General features: G+C 38.9%; 2 non-coding genes across 2 annotated transcripts; one reads left to right on the plus strand and one right to left on the minus strand.

Moving 5' to 3' along the window:
- Nucleotides 1–2,963: 2,963 nt before the first annotated feature.
- On the plus strand, nt 2,964–3,035 carry Trnap-ugg. Its single transcript has one exon. It is a non-coding gene; the product is annotated as a tRNA-Pro (tRNA).
- An 847-nt stretch (nt 3,036–3,882) lies between these two features.
- Trnap-ugg lies at nt 3,883–3,954 on the minus strand. The gene has a single exon. It is a non-coding gene; the product is annotated as a tRNA-Pro (tRNA).
- Nucleotides 3,955–12,416: the final 8,462 nt, after the last annotated feature.

Raw genomic sequence — 12,416 nt, forward strand, 5'->3', positions numbered from 1 at the left:
GTGTTTGTCTTTTTCCCGAAATTTGACACACTTAAATAGGCTTCCAGCGGCCATTCACGGTGTTGCTAGCTGAGGAAAATAGATCAATCGTAGAAGCAATATTGATTGCTGATAGTCAATCGTGTGCCAGTTTTTGAAAATTTATTTAGAAATAATTCAAAGCGTATTTAATGTCTCTTGTTCTTCCAACTGATAGCGTAAATAAATGTACACCAGATAATTTTAAGATATGGGTTTGGAGAATCAATTTATTGGGTGATATCTGCTTGTACGAGCAGGCATGAGAGCCGGCATGGGTATCTGTGACTGTTACGTGGCCGCATTTTCCTATTACCGGAGCTGTTAATGCCTGCTGATAATCAAGCGATATAATTCCATATAATCAATTCAGTTGTGCTGTCCCGGATGTCCTTTATTTTCTCCCTACGCGTTTACCCGCTTCAAATGAATTAAAATCGAAATTTACTTATGATTTCACTACTGAAGATCCTATGGCTCGTTGGTCTAGGGGTATGATTTTCGCTTTGGGTGCGAGAGGTCTCAGGTTCAAATCCCGGACGAGCCCATATTTTTAATTTTCCTCGAAATTGCATTGGGTGGAAGGCAAGGTCGGCAAGTTTCCTTCGTTTGATAGGATATTAATAATCCTTTTTTTTTAAGGTAAGCGCTACCTGCTAGCAGACTGCATTGTATCGGTGCTCATAGCCTCGCACCAAAGCGGCCTCACACGGCCAGTTGGAACCAGAATTACGTCACACGGGCTTTTCCCAGCATTCATACTTAGCGTCGTCATTTCGCGCACTTGAAAATAATCTCTTTTCATTTAATCCCAAAAAATAGATATCGTCATTTAAAAATCTAAAAACTTGAATTACGTACTCCAGGAGTACTCCAGTATTACGTAATCTTTCGACTTAGGCAATTATGAAAAATAGGAAACCATCCTATTAGGTATGTTAAAAAATATTTATGTCCACGAAAGTGGGATCTATTAAATGAGTGCCTTTTTATGCTAATCCACTATTGCTAATGCTAATCACGATTATAAATATAATGCAGTAAATATTGGGAATAGGTAGATCGCTGTGCAATCATCCCTGTGCTGAGGAAATTTGAGAAAACCAAACCAGGTCCCGGGTTCAAATCCCGGACGAGCCCGCATTTTTTATTTTTGCTCGAAATTGGACAATATCAGACGGCCATTCAACCGCTATGAGAGGACATTCATTCAATCAATCAATCGTCGAGGCAATATTGGCACGACTGCGAATCTTCGGTGGTTAATATCAACTGCATGATTATATTTCCCTCTATTACACTGACGAATGAATCATTATTAATAAAATTAAACTGCCAATGTCTTAAACAATTTTTAACTTATATCTGAAGATAAATTTAGGCTTGGACATGTTAAGATTTTACAAATGCTTACCTTTCCAATGCTATCCTATTTCCCCACTTCACGTGAACTTTGGTCATTCACCAATGGTTCTCAAATTAGTATACGATAGACTATCAGCAACCAAAATTGCTCCGATGATAGATAAAATGAATGTCCTTAGCTGGCCAGCCGTCGAAAGTCATCGAATTTTGAGACAAATGTCATCAAAATTATATAAACACCTTCTTATAATTGGTAGGAATAGTTCTCGGTTTTCCCGCCGAGTGTCTAATGCCTTAAGGTAGGTTTTTCTCGGGTCTAACCCCGCGTCACTGTCTCCACGTTTGCCAACGTTTCGTCGAAACATACACAGGGTTGAGGTAAAATGACCTATAACCTAATCCCTCAGGTTGCTTAAGAAGAATTGCAACACCACCTGGGCTAGCATGGACGCGACGACGTGATTGAAAACCCGAGAAGAATTCACAGAATCTCTCTTCCAGTAGGTAACCTAAAAACTTTTGTCAGGTTTCGATTGTCTTTATTTGCAGTAATTTTTTTGTGTAAGTTGATATTATAGCTGTTACTGGGAAAAAGTTTCTAAAACAGGCTAGCTAACTTAAAAAAGTAATGTTAACTAAAGAGTGCAATGAAATTACGCAAAACTTCAAATAGCCGCGGTTTCAACTAAGTACATGCATGAGTTGAATATTTCATCCCGTTAGTTGCGTTTCTAAATAACCCTCTTACTATGCATTAACTATTCCTCATTCAACAACGGTTCAATAATAAGCTCATCATTGACTATCAGAAACAAATTTTCATAAATGATTGATTGAATATCCTTAGCTAGTTTTTGAACGGCCTCTGAAAGCATATCAATCTTCTAATTGCGAGGAAAAAGAAAAATATGGTCTCGTCCGGGATTTGAACCCGTGACCTCTCGCACCCTTAGCGAGAATCATACCCCTAGACGAACGAGCCACTTGTTAGTAGAAGTTATCTTTTTGTATTCAAAACATTTTCTGATCCATTTATGATTCTCGCTTAGGGTGCGAGAGGTCCCGGGTTCAAATCCCGGACGAGCCAATATTTTTCTTTTTCCTCGAAATTAGAAGGTCCATATACTTTCAGCGGCCATTCAAAAACATGACCGTTCCGTTATTTATTAATATTTGTCTTGCTGCATACTACCCATGGTCTTTTCTCCGCTCCCTATCCAATCGCGTTACATGAAAACCACAATATATTTAAAACAATGGACTGTATCAATAAATTATGCTGTATTCAGCTTTGACGTTTTGATCATAAATGCTACCGATAACCAATACTTTGCATTTCGTTACAACAGCACATTCGTATCTCAGCAGACAATTACTTTACGATTTAAGAATATTGATTTCGTATGTTCAATTGACTTGGGAAAAAAGTCGAATTTATAGTTTTGGTTGTAAAAACCAGAATCGAAAGTCAACTCTGAATTAAAAATCCCTATGCTGTCCTCCATCTCTTCCCTCTGCGTTTATACAATTCTAATGAATTGTTTATTTCAGTACGAAAGATGACACAGCATATAATAACTGGCTCGTTGGTCTAGGGGTATGATTCTCGCTTTGGGTGCGAGAGGTCCCGGGTTCAAATCCCGGACCAGCCCATGTGTTTTTATTTTTCCTCGAAATTAGAAGGTCCATATACTTTCAGCGGCCATTCAACGGCTAGCTGAGAACATTTTTAATCAATCAATCGTTGTTACAAGATTGGTTGTTGAAGGTCAATCACTTTTTGAACTACTGGTGAATGATGAAACGCCGTCACACAATCGGCGGGTCAAAACACAACCAGACAAATGGGATGAAAAATTAAACTCTTTCGTGTGCTTAGGTGAAGCCGTAGCAATTACAAGTTTTCAGTAACTTTATGGAACACTTGACGTAATCCTACTTTGTCGAAATTTGGAAACCTATTGTAGTTAACTGTTCCCAATTATATGGCAATGACAGTTATAATTTCTACTTACAATAATGAATGACGGCTGATACACACAATCAGAAACTAATAAAAGATTCTAGACTATCCCGGAAGATAGATTGGGTGGATCGTTCTCGGGTTTTCAACCGCGTCCGTATCTTTATGCTGGCCAAAGTTGCGTTTCATTTCTTCTCCAGGGATGTAATTACTACTACTATTAGTCATACTGAATTGACCCTTTGCGCTGAGGTGACGAGTCTAGCTCGCTATGAACTTCCGATGGCAAATCGCGCAGTGGCGAGTGTAGCTCGTCTCCAGATTTTCATAATAGGGTAGTTTCCTTCATCAAAGAAAACGAAAGGCATTGGTTGTGATTCGTCACCCACCATCAGTGTATTCATAATATTAAAGTTATTTGGTTATGGTCATGGCATAAAAAAGGCACTAATTTAATAGATGTAATAGAATGAATGTCCTCCCCTACCGGTTGAATGGCCGTATACCATCCAAATTCGAGAAAAAGTAATACTTATGGGCTCGTCCGGGATTTGAACCCGGGACCTCTCGCACCCAAAGCGAGAATCATACCCCTAGACCAACGAGCCAGTTACTATATGCTGTGTCATCTTTGGTACTAAAATAAACGATTCATTAGAATTGTATAAACGCAGAGGGAAGAGATGGAGGACAGCATAGGGATTTTTAATTCAGAGTTGATTTTCGATTCTGGTTTTTACAACCAAAACTCTATAAATTCGACTTTTTTCCCAAGTCAATTGAACATACTCTTAATATTATACCTATACATACTCATAATATTCTTAAATCGTGAAGTAATTGTCTGCTGAGATACGAATGTGCTGTTGTAACGAAATGCAAAGTATTTGTTATCGGAAGCATTTATGATCAAAACATCAGAGCTGAATACAGCATAATTTATTGATACAGTCCATTGTTTTAAATATATTGTGGTTTTCATGTAACGCGATTGGACAGGGAGATGAGAAAAGACCGATGGGTAGTATGCAGCAAGACAAATATTAATAAATAACGGAATGGTCATGTTTTTGATACTTTTGAAAAACTATATACTTTATCAATATGAAAACTGATTTATAAGATACGAAACAGCAATAAATCACGGAAACAATTGAAACATGACAATTTTCTGTTTGTACGATATTGTTTTTTTATTGTATCTTTTACCATCAGCAACTCTTTAGAGGTATTATGCAAATTGCGCAACGGTGGAGACCAATAGCAGGCTGGAAAAAGTAAAAATTAGGTATGAGAGGATTTTATTATTCAAATACTTTACACCCTCATTTCACTTTTGAGCCACGATGGAGGTCGAGTACGATAGCAAAACTAAAAAAAAATGTGAGAAAAGTTTTTGCCTTGACACTCTTAAGAATTTGGGCAGCACATCAGAGGAAAACTGATACAGTTGTAAAAACATCAGGCAGAGAATCGCATTGGCTAAGGAGGCGCTCATGAACAGGTAGGAGCATAAGAGAGGGTCGTTATGTAAAAGTTTAAAGAGAAGGCTAGTGAAGCGTTTGATCTGGAGTGTAGCTCTCTACGGTGCGGAAACTTGGACACCATGGAGAGAGTACGAGAGATGACTGGAGGCATTCGAGATGTGGGTGTGGAGAAGAATGGAGAAGGTGAAATGGATGGAGAGGAAAAGGAACGACGAAGTACTGGACATGGTGGGTTAGGAGAGGCAGCTTCTAGATGAGATACGGAGGACACAGAAGGTATGGATGGAGCGAGTACTTAGCGGGGATGTTATGTTGAAATAAAAGGGTAGGATGTTATGGGGAAACGATGGAGAGGAAAGAAAAGAATGGGATTTTTAGATAGGATGAAAGGGGGTAGGCATTATTCTGAAGTGAAGGGGGTGCGCTTGAAGAAATGGGATTTTCCCAGAATGCTTCTTAAGTACTTCGTGGAAACCTACCTTAATCGGTAGAATACTAAAATAAAATAACCGGCGTCTAATGAGCAGGTAGAGGTGTTCAACTATTTGGATAACACATTATAGGAAAGCGAATACAGCAGTAAGGACATCAGAAAGAGAATTTTGTTAGCATAGGAGGGCTTTCATGCACAAGAAGTATCTTCGGAGAGGATCGTTATGCAAAAGTTTGAAGTGTCTGACCTGGCGTTTTTCGGTGTTTCTTAAGTGATCCATGGAAACCTACCTTAATGTGTAGAATACTTTAATAATTAAATAAGTCTCGTACGTGTGTCTGTAGTCGTTCCGAGAGTTCAAAGCAGCCCACCTTCACAGCTTGAATGGAGCAAGGGTCGACGCGCCAAACCCGTGACTTCCATTATTCATCCACTTGAGAGGGTGGACACCCTATGCTTTGCCCATTCATCCGTCCGTTTATACACTTCTTAACGATCGCTGGGCGAGGAATAACCGCAGACGTAGCGAGGGTGATAAAGAGAAAAAGAGGAAGGTTGCGGTGGGCGGACAGAGCGGCGCGCCGCGGCGTGGCTTTTCAGAACACCATGGGGAAGGAGGGGGACATCTCAACACGACGAGTTTTATCAGGAGAGATTGGAAAGGATACGGGCAAGGTCGGGGTGTGGGGAAGGGAGCATGGGAGCAGTAGATGCTGCGGAGGTTAGTTGCGCAGTTCATGAATGAACGAGTTAAAAATGAACGAGTCAAGAGCGCGAGCGGTATGCATACAATCATTTCCAATCGTTCATCGAATGTTAAAACAATGTAATTACAATGGATGGCCTTTAAAAGCGTACGATATCTTCACGCAATGCATATGTAGTAGGATTGTAGGTAGATATTAACTAAACATTGGCGAAGGAGAATACAACAAATTCATAACAAAAAAATCAGTAATAAAAAGGAATATGACGAAGATAAGTGATTCACAATTTAATTATTAGAGATGAAAGGTTTGTGAGCAAGTATATGGCGGCTCAATCGTTTATAAGCAGTTGCAAAATTATGAAAAAATAATATGAAATAATATTAGAATATAAAAAATAACATTTTTATAAAGAGACACGTTTTACGAAAACAAAGATAATAACGACCTGGAATTATTAAACATTTCAAATAAGATTCATGAGAAAGTTAAAATAAGTTTTAGTATAACATTTCAGATATCAAAAAGGAAAAACGTGATGCGCATGTAATATTTTAAAATTAATACCTGCTGGTCAATGTATATCAGTCTTTTCTGCCAGCGCAATTGGGTTTAATCTTACATGCACACCACGTTTTTCGTTTTTGACATCTGAAATGTTCTTCGAAGACGTAGTTTAACTTTTTTATGAATAATATTTGAAATTTTCAATAATTTAAGGAGCCGTAGGCCTTTATTTTCTCCTTTTTCTTAAAACGTGTTTTTTTATAAAAATGTTTTTTATACTTTACGATTATTTTAGTCTTTTTAGTTTTGTTGGAGAGAAATTTTTCGATAGATTTAAATTTTAAGTACAACCACGAAGTGGTTATTTCAACTATTCCGTCTTTTATACCGACTTTTAACTTTCAGCAATGATGACATTTATAATTTCAAACTATGTGAAAAAGTTTTAAATCTAAACGAAAAAAAACACGAGAGCCTTCTTGGCTGGCAATACAGAATGATCTGTAAATAATAAAACGTTTTCAATCAAGTGGGATAATTATTATCGTCAAAATTGTCCTTTTTATTCATATTCACTTCATTTTTTGAATAAAGTGAAAGAGAGTTAGTTTCCATTTATTTCAAAACTGAATGGATTTAAATTCACTTTCACTTAGCGTTTATCTGATTGTTAAAATAAAAAGTATATTTCTACATTTTTATTCTTTTAAATCGATAAGATAAATCAAGAACCAATGCAACATTTTCATAATTGACCGCCAAAAGTTTCGAAATGGCATTATCGTAAAAACACTTGGGCACTTCATATTAATTTTAAAAATTGGCCCGAGTGCGCTAATATGACAAAATATTCTCTCTTTCACATCATTTTCTTTTTTTTTGCTCTTCAGTTATTTTACATATTTCTCTCAGGACTCTAAATTTAAAGCATTTTCTTTAATTTCCAATATTTTAAATCAACAACAGATCGCTAGAATTAACGCAACAGTTTTATCAAGAGCCGTTATAATTGAATGGAATGGAATATAGAGACGGCAGAAATCATGAGCGAGTTCCGCGTGGCCAAGTGCAATTTTCAGGGCAAACTATAAAAGAAATGGTAGATCGCAGATTTCTATTGGAGAAAAATAAACACAAAAAATGCAAAAATACTTTACGCTTTACCAACAGATACATTATCTCATCTATAATGATTTCAGCGCATCATTTGGATTTTAGTGGTCATTTTTGGAACTACATATTTCATTTTTATTTCTTTGCATTACTCGTGATACTACTCCATTTTTTGGAATAGTATCACGAGTATCACCATTCCAATGGCTTGATTCGTGGATAGCCTCAAAATATGAACACTTTTACAATATTTGACCTCTGCCAGAATGATGGGGAAAAGTTGTAGTTAGCGATGGGCGGTACCTACTTCGTATGATTCATTCATAATAATTTGTCACGACAAAGTTGTACTTTCATTTAAACAAACAACGAGAACTTATTTGCACACCTAATACTTATTTTAAATATGAAATCATTACACTGTAAATGTTAAGATTGCCTTCACCCAAGCTGTGGCCGATTAGATTAGGGTTTTCGCAAGGCTCCTCTCTTCTTCGCGAAATACGGCCGATCGACCGGAAGTGATGCGTTTCCTAGAAACATGCGACCGGATCCGCCGATTAGGCCCTATCTCACTGAATCGTAAATTTACCTCTTACTGCTCATTACGAACGGTTCAAAGGACCGACTCATTTCGCGAACCGAATCAATGTACCGAATCATGGAAATGAGCCGAAAATCCCACCTCTACTGCGGAGGGGAAAGGGTAAAAGGAAGGGACGAATGTGATTGATGAAGGGAGATGCAGAGGGCGAGAGAGAGAGAGGTTGTAGAGAATGGAATGCTCCCGTCCCCCTCACACTCGGCCTCTCTCCGCCAAGGGGGATAACGATCCGTAACCATGGTGACGAGGGGGAGGTCGAGAAAGGGCTCGGGGCGGAGGAGGGGGGAGCGTGGATGGCTGTGGGGGGATTGGTGTGGGGGAACAAGTCGGTTTACGCGCTGTGTGCTTGCCTGTCGGATTACCCGAGTGGAGAGGGGAGAGAGAGAGAGAGTGGGGGTTGCGAGTTGTTAGTGGAGCTGCGTAGGAGTGTCTTGCCTTATTAAGTCAGTCCTCTGACGGCGGCGGGGAGGAGCCGCGTATTTCACTCACCCCTGCCACCATCCACCCATCCCCATTCGACCCCACGGGCATTTTTCCCCACTCATCAACCCCCTCCCCCCTACCACAGTTTACTCTCAACTTAAGACGAGGACCTGGTAAATATCCATGGTATAGAAAAGTTTCTCTGGTTTCCACCGGTTGATGTCGTCCATGTCTCCCGACGTTTTGATCCGCGACTTGCTGATCATCCTCAGGGGATCTTCCGAACTAGGATGCAAGTCGCGGATCGAGACATGGACGACATCAAACGGTGGAAAACCCGAGAAACTTTTCTGCAACTGATACGCCGGGAAAACCTAAGATCATACATCCATGGTAATGTTACAACGTTAGTTAGTTAGTTAGAATCCCTTCGACCTGAAAACGCTGGCAGGATAGCCAGCGAAACTATTGTCTATAAACAAGCTGACGCGGAAGAAAACCCTGAAGAAATGCAGAGAACATCCATAGTAAAAAGTGCAAGTGGTATGTTCCGAATGAAGTCACTCATTAAAGATACTCTCTATGAATCTTTGGAAGATCCCCTGAGGATGATCAGCAAGTCGCTGCTCGAAGCGTCGGGAGACATGGACAACATCAACCGGTGGAAAACCCGAGAAACTTTTCTGTACTAAAAGTTGTAATTTCAACTCTTAAATATAAATATTACACTAGCGACCATGGTTTCGAGATTGTCATTTTCAAGGTCATGTCACTTGATTTGAAGAGAACATAGAATGCCGAAACCATTTTGTCGGTAGTGTAATAGTTCATATTTAAGTGTGGAAATTACCATTTATAGTTTACATTTTACCATAGAGATATCGCATTTCCACCAAATGAAGCATGAAACAATTTGATTCCTGGTAAATACGCTATGTGGGATTGTTTTGAATGAGTATTTGACCAGAGCAAGCAGGCTCCATATGGTTGGGCCCCAGTGGCGTAACTATTGGAGGGGATGAGGGGGATGGATCAACCCCCTCCCCCAAAGCCTCAGAGAAATAAGAATAATATTCAAAACTATTTTCTAGTTTTGACTTATAGTAAATTTTAACGTAACCTTTTAATGAAACCCAAATTTTAAGTGATAAAATTATGTAAAATATATTTACAGGCATGTCATTTTTCCAAAATTTTCCTAAAACATTTTTTCAAATTTGTGGTGGATGGGAGGTCGCCCTTCACCATCCCCTCTTATCCCCCAAAGCATATCCCTAGCTACGCCACTGTTGGGCCCTAAGGATTCCGTGGAAGAAATAACTCCGATTGTCCTCATCAAATCTAACAGCTACTGAAAATAAAATAATTTTTCATTGAATTTACATTAATTGACTTGGATTGGAGCTCCTTGATTAGCGCAACAATAGAAGGGTCTTCATCATTATCACTGGTCAACAATGCTAAGATTGGTTTGACGCAGCTCTCCACTCAATTCTATTATCAGCTAATGTTTTCACAGCAACTTATTTCTACACTTTCACTCCCTTCTATACCAGATCCATATCGATGGCTAAGTTCTAACAACACGAAACTCAAATTCGGCCGGTTTGAGACAGGTATCTTAAATAGAGTGTAATAACATTAAAACACTAAAATACAAGCAAAAAACAACTCTTTATTTGTAAATGAATGCTTCTTTTACAGTTATATGAACTTTTGGTTTTTAATGTCAGTGTACAAGTAAAATAAATTGATCGCTTTTTTGCTCTCCCGAAAAGTTTCTATTTTCGATAATTGTGTTGTTAGAACGTAGCCATCGATATATTTTATGCGAGTTATTTCTTTTCCGTTCCTTCCATCTACATGACCCTTGACGATTGTCTTCATCAGGCTTTCGAGTCCCAAGATATGGCCGATTAGGTTATTTCGTCTTCTTATTAAGATTTCCAGGAAGCTCTCCTCTTCTCCTGGTCATCTCAGGACTGGGTTATTTCTTCCTCGTTTGATCCTAATTAATTTGATAAAAGGGTACTTGTGTAAAATATCAGGTTTGTAATGACTCAGTATTGGTTCCTTAGTCATTTACACGAGTGAAGACCAAAAGTCTGTATTTAAGCATGTATTTACGACTTATAAGATAATCATGTCGCATAATGTACTACACGATTCTATACCCCCGCTGCACAAAAAGACAGTTTTACACGGGGCACGTACTTTCAAAATTTGACGTGCATAGGAAGGCGCAGTCAAATTTGCGTCGTGTAAAGCGGTTAAATGCTATAACACATGCGAGAATGCGTGGACGTGAGATGGCAAAATAGCCCCTGTTCTAATTTCGTTCATGCATTCGCGCAATTCCACGCCATTTTAGAAATTAATGCAGTTCTAACCTGCGCAATTCCGTGCCCCGTGTAAAGCGGCCTAAACACTCAACAACCACCCACCGAATCAAATCCGCTCATCTATTTGCCCAACAATTTGAATCGGCTCATCTTGCAGTAGCCGGAGCATAAACGCTCACCTCCGAAGCTTGGAGAAAGAGAGAAAATGTTAGAGGTGTTCACCCTTAGCCTGAATAATTTACCAGACAGTGTTTTTTTAGTAAACTCTTCGCGGGTTTTCCACCGAGTCAGGTCCTCCACAGTCGAAGTTTTCAACTCCACCATCGTCCTCAGAGCGTAGGTGATTGGTCAACATTTTTTCACCTCCTCCTATGCGCCCGACTGGGTGATGTGGCTCCTTATTGGCTGTTGTCTCTCTTCCTCCGATGATGGGTCTCCGCGAATTTGCTGAGGGCACACCCAGTTGAGGTTTCATTCATTGTTGAGGCTACAGCGAACCAGTCCCGACACTTGAACGGACCCTGTATGTCAGAAAAAAGCGATAGAAATATTAAAAAATCTGAATATTTATCCTACTCCTGGGGCCACTCAATTTCGAGTTGCATTCGGGAAGATGCGAAGAAATGGGGGATGCACAAATTGCAGTATTATATTTTTATCTTCCCAAACCAGGGATTGAACTTAAAGAATTGAGCACAATCACATGCATGTGTCAGGAATAATCAAAAAGAATATTTAACTTAAGATCACTGTACATCATGTGGCAACTCAAAACCACGTTGACTTCTGTCCTCACCATTGAGCTCCCTTCATTTTATTCCTCCATATTCACCCAGACTTGATTGGATATGGAGACGTCACCAGACGACACAAGTGAAAAATGTGTGCATGCTTTCATTTTTTGTATGCGTACGTGCCCCAGCCACCTTATTTGAGTAATAATTCCAGTAATCCCAATTTATCACCTCTTATTTCTCGATTTCTACTAATTTTTTAGTGAGTTATCATAGTTATCTTACATCTTGATTTCTTCTAAATATATGTTTTAATTGTAATCGTCCTGAAACGGCTCAAATATTTTTGACAAAACTTGTTCATCGAATATTATGATTTTTCTGGAAATGTTTCTGTTGAAAGAAAATCAGATGATATTTATTATCTGAAAATATTTTGACAAATCTAGTTCTCAATACCGCAATCAACCAAGCATTATCGTTAAAGTCGAAATTTTTAAAACTTAGATGGCAATCATATCATACCATTGCAATCCGGAAATAGATCCCGCGCTCTCATTCATTTTTCATCTTACACCCGCTCGCTGCAATTTTTAGATGGAGGAAGCTTTATTCGCTTATTGTCTGCTAAGCGGAAACAATCGTCCATCAAAACAACGGAAAATTTGTTAACGACATCGTAAAATGTATAAGAAGTAGGAGGAGGGATTAAAGGATGAA

This window comes from Ischnura elegans, chromosome 4, assembly GCF_921293095.1.
Source record: "Ischnura elegans chromosome 4, ioIscEleg1.1, whole genome shotgun sequence".
Taxonomy (NCBI): domain Eukaryota; kingdom Metazoa; phylum Arthropoda; class Insecta; order Odonata; family Coenagrionidae; genus Ischnura; species Ischnura elegans.